This window comes from Sinohyriopsis cumingii, unplaced genomic scaffold (assembly GCF_028554795.1).
Source record: "Sinohyriopsis cumingii isolate HCF-2022 unplaced genomic scaffold, ASM2855479v2 utg002479l, whole genome shotgun sequence".
NCBI lineage: Eukaryota > Metazoa > Mollusca > Bivalvia > Unionida > Unionidae > Sinohyriopsis > Sinohyriopsis cumingii.
In genome coordinates this window covers 857,501-862,500 of record NW_028316224.1, presented here as the reverse complement: position 1 = coordinate 862,500, position 5,000 = coordinate 857,501, and the positions used below count along the sequence as shown (strand labels likewise).

Sequence of the window (5,000 nt, the reverse complement as noted above, 5' to 3'; positions counted from 1 at the left end):
GTGTTCTGGCAAAAGACTGCTTGGTTTTATTAGGCAATGAGGGTAGTCTTGCTCAAGGGTACAATAGGGCAACCAGCTTGATAGAAATCTATCATGTTAACCATTGGACTGATGTACATTTTATCAGTGTAATTTAGAGTCTGTTTAAACCATTCCGAATCCCCCCATCTCTCTCTCTCTCTCTCTCATATATATATATATATATATATATATATATATATATATATATATATATATATATATATATATATATATATATATATATATATATATATATATATGAAAGAAATAATATTTTCAATCTTTCTGCACTGTACTGATTTTCTGGTTGAATACTAAAAGTAAGTTTAAATATATATAAGGAGTTTGCAAATTTTATAAAAGTCAGCTTGCCTAGCAAGTAGTAGGTCAATATGATACAATGTAGAATTTAAGAAAATGTCATTATATGTATTGAAACGTTTGTTTCCTTTGTATCTGTTGATATCTAAAATCCATATCCCAATAATTAAAATTATCCAAGACTATATGTAAATAATACACGTATGTATGTATGTATGTACACACACAAACGTATATATATATATATATATATATATATATATATATATATATATATATATATATATATATATATATCACAAAAGACACACACATATCTTAAAACACCCTCAGCCACCCAGGATATATATATGATCCGTTTTTACGAGATAAACTTATTAATTCAGTATGGTATAATTATCGAGTAAGATCAGTAGAGTTTTTGCCCTTGTTTGCAATCGTTATAGGATAACGCGTTAAAAATAAAATTACACAGAAGTACAATTAATGTTAATAGCTGATAAAGTTATGCGAACTTTGTTGCATACTCTCTCTCTCTCTCTCTCTCTCGTGTGTCAGTATGATAAAGCAAGAAGAAAAAGGAAGAACAGTAAAGAACATATATAAAAGGGTTTATTGAAACAGCGTCTCATCATGGTGTGGGCACCACGATGCATAGGGATAAATAAAAAAGCGAGTATTCCATTACTTTTCACTTCATTTGATATGCATCCATATGACACAGAATGCTCTCGGTGAGTACAGGGAATCAGATAAACGTCACTGTGCGGGACTAGGTATAAAACATTTATTGTAGTTTTAATTGTAAATTTTTCGGGCATTTAAGTAGAAATTAAATGATTTCAGTTCTAGTGAGAACAACATTTCGACTGTAAAACATAATTTGTTGTCTTGATGCGTTTTCAAGACTCTTGGGCTGATTATTCACACATCTCTTCAAAATTTCCGATGTACAAATGTTTGTGTGCAGTATAATATTAGTAACTAAAGTGTATACTGATTCAAAGTTCTAATCCAAAAGAAGCAAAACTGGCCTCAGATACTCATATTTGTCACTCATCCATTTTCTGACCCAGATAAGGGGAGAATTCCATGTTGAAATTGACTTAAAATGCAGATTCAGGACATTATTGTTGTTGTTATTATTATTATTATTATTCCTCTTTCTGTCCTATCATTTGGTTAAAATAAGCGACACCGGCCTATAAGCTAACTTTAAAAATAGGGTCTTATCAGATTTGCAAAGGATCTCTTCTTGCAACTTGTAGAAGTTAACGTTGTGGAAATACAGAAAGTGGAAGCATGGAATATCTATCTAAACTTACTGTAATCAAAACAGAATTTTATAACCCAATTTATTTAGCCAATGGCCCATATTTACAGTATTCGCTACAGGATGCCAATTTTCCCACTGGCAGACTGAGGCCCTGCTGTAAAAGAAATCAATCAATCAATAAATTAATATAAAAAATTCTCACAATTCATACATTCCATATTTATCAATCAATTAGTGAATAAGAAATACCACAAATAAGTACCCAAAATGAAAGACATTGATCGCATATTTTGCAACTCTGCGCTAGAGACTACACCAGGAATATATGAGAAGAAACTTGAAGGAAGTATTTCGACGTGAAAGGAGGCAGCTTGTTGTGGTAGTAAAAGTAGAGGAAACTGGATAAATTGAACCGAATTTGTTAATAAGAAATACTGGTCATCTATGATCGCATATTCCAGTAGTAAGGATCGAAACCAAGAGCAGAGAAGTGCAAAGCAACATTTGCTATATTCAGGTCCTATACTTGATTTTTTTAGGATCCGAATTATTGAAGAAAGTTAAGGAAAAAGAGAAAATGAAAGTCGAGAAATTGCTCTATTTATTATTTATATTGAATAAAGTAAATTTAGTTACAATAAAAGAAAGAAAGAAAAACTTCAACTGTTTTTAGTTATAAAAGAAAAAAAAAAATTAGAGTCTACAGCACCCGGTATTCCCAGGCGGTCACCCATCCAAGTACTAACCGGGCCCGACGTTGCTTAACTTCGGTGATCGGACGAGAACCGGTGCTTTCAACGTGGTATGGCCGTAGACACAAGTGTGTGTAAATTTAAGACTTATATTCGCTTCTCTCTTCACCGTTTCCGATGTACAGACGTTTACGTTTATGTGCCGTGTAAAATTAGTAATTAAAGTGTACTTATTAAAACTTATATAGATAAACTGCCTTCATACATTATTCAAATTTGTAATTCAGGCATTTTCGGACTCGGACATTAGTTGCTTAACCGGAGGTTTACACCTTCAAATGGACTTAAATAACAATGCATTTAAACGAAGATTCAGTTCATTTTTGTTGTTTTTGGGCATTATTATTATTATTATTATTTATCTTGTATCAACTGACTAATTCAATAGGTAAATAATCGACATCAGCCTATGAGCTACCTTTAAAGACGGACTCGAATCTGATTTGAAACGGATATCGTCTTGCAGCTCGGAAACGTTAAAGTTGTGGAAACACAGAAAGTGCAAGGAAGTGGAAGCAGGGAACATCCATCCAAACTTACTGTAATCAAAACAGAGATTTATACACCAATTTATTTTGTCAATGGCCCATATTCGAAGTATTCGCTAAGGGATGCCAAGTTTCACACTGATAGACTGGTGCCCTGCTAAAAACAGGTAAATAAATTAAAATAATTAAAAATAATACATTCCAAATATATCTATCAATTATTGAATAAGAAATACCACAGACAAGTATCCAAAATGAAAGACATCGATTGCATACGTTGCAATTATTCGCTATAGGCTGAATCCGGAATATCAGAAGAAATTTGGAGGATCTGGACGGCATACGAGGCGGCCCATTTCGATCCTGGAGGTAGAGGAAACTGAAAAATTTGCACCAGATTTGTGAACAAGAAATATTGGCCATATATGATCGCATATCCTCACAGTGAGGATGGAACCAAAAAAAAATTTAAAAAATGCCTACAGCACCCGGTATTCCCAGGCGGTCACCCATCCAAGTACTAACCGGGCCCGACGTTGCTTAACTTCGGTGATCGGACGAGAACCGGTGTTTTCAACGTGGTATGGCCGTAGACATTTGTATGTACAAATTTAAGACTAATATAGGTTGTCTCTTCGTCGTTACAAAGATATATTACACACACACACACACACACACACACACACACACACACACATATATATATATATATATATATATATATATATATATATATATATATATATATATATATATATATATATATATATATATATATATATATATATATATATATATATATATATATATATATATTAGAGACAGGGGAGAGCTCTGCTTACGACAATACATCCCTTCAGTTTCAATCTGTAAAGAAGCAAGAGCTTATTTGATCGCCGATGTCACTGACATGTAGGTTGCCATATTTGTGCAGTCATTTGAATAGTAATACAATGGCGAGTTCCGTGTCAAATTTCATCAAGGTTGTCGTTTTCTTTCGTCAGTCAGCTTCATTAACGACAAATGATGTTATACTCGGAATTATTTCTGAGAAAATAAATCGTATTTCTCTCGATTTCATGCAGGTATATCTCGATGAAAGGTCGGTCAAGTTTGCATGGCAGGCTAGTAAGCACAGGGGCTCGCATCGTTGCTCACAATTGAACTGACAGTCATACATTTTATACTATATGTACGACTGATAGTTTCATTGTAAGCAATGATACGAGCCCCCTGTGGCTAGTAAGCAGCCTATGCCGATACCGCATGGTGTCGGCGATTTCCAACGTTTTGATAAGCAAAACAAATATGTCCATACACCCCAATACTAATGTCCAAATATCAAAAATCGCTATTTTGGGACTATTATGAATTCATTCAAGGACATTCTAAATTACATCATCGCCACACGTCAAGATTGTTATTACATCAGCACATTCAAAATTGGACTTCATTCAGAAAACCACTGGCATTCATTTGGAACACTACCCTTTTGGACTTGTCATATAACTTTTCATGGACTATTTGTGATTTCATTTATAATGCTGAAAAGTATTTAAATTTTCACTTTGTATTCTTTATAAAAATAAATTAAGTCGGTTGGTTTAGATTGGCTAAGATAGCATTAAGGTGTTTTTGTTTATATGAGCCAATATCACATTATTCTTTTCTTGGTTTAGATGGGCTAAGTTCACATTATGGTACATTGGTTTAGATGGGCTAAGTTCACATTAAGGTGTTTGGCTAAGTTTCCATTAAGATATTTGGTTTAGATTGGCTAAGTTTGCATTAAAGTGTATTGGCTTATATTGGCAAATTTCACATAGGAATTTGATTTAGATGGCCTAAGTTCACATTATGGTGTTCTGGCAAAAGACTGCTTGGTTTTATTAGGCAATGAGGGTAGTCTTGCTCAAGGGTACAATAGGGCAACCAGCTTGATAGAAATCTATCATGTTAACCATTGGACTGATGTACATTTTATCAGTGTAATTTAGAGTCTGTTTAAACCATTCCGAATCCCCCCATCTCTCTCTCTCTCTCTCTCATATATATATATATATATATATATATATATATATATATATATATATATATATATATATATATATATATGAAAGAAATAATATTTTCAATCTTTCT

At 33.0% G+C, this 5,000-nt stretch overlaps 2 non-coding genes across 2 annotated transcripts; both read right to left on the bottom strand.

Moving 5' to 3' along the window:
* Window positions 1-2,315: 2,315 nt before the first annotated feature.
* On the bottom strand, window positions 2,316-2,434 carry LOC149770653 (5S ribosomal RNA). The gene has a single exon (XR_016418634.1). It is a non-coding gene; the product is annotated as a 5S ribosomal RNA (ribosomal RNA).
* A 900-nt stretch (window positions 2,435-3,334) lies between these two features.
* Window positions 3,335-3,453, bottom strand: LOC149770652 (5S ribosomal RNA). The gene has a single exon (XR_016418757.1). It is a non-coding gene; the product is annotated as a 5S ribosomal RNA (ribosomal RNA).
* Between the last annotated feature and the right edge of the window lie 1,547 nt (window positions 3,454-5,000).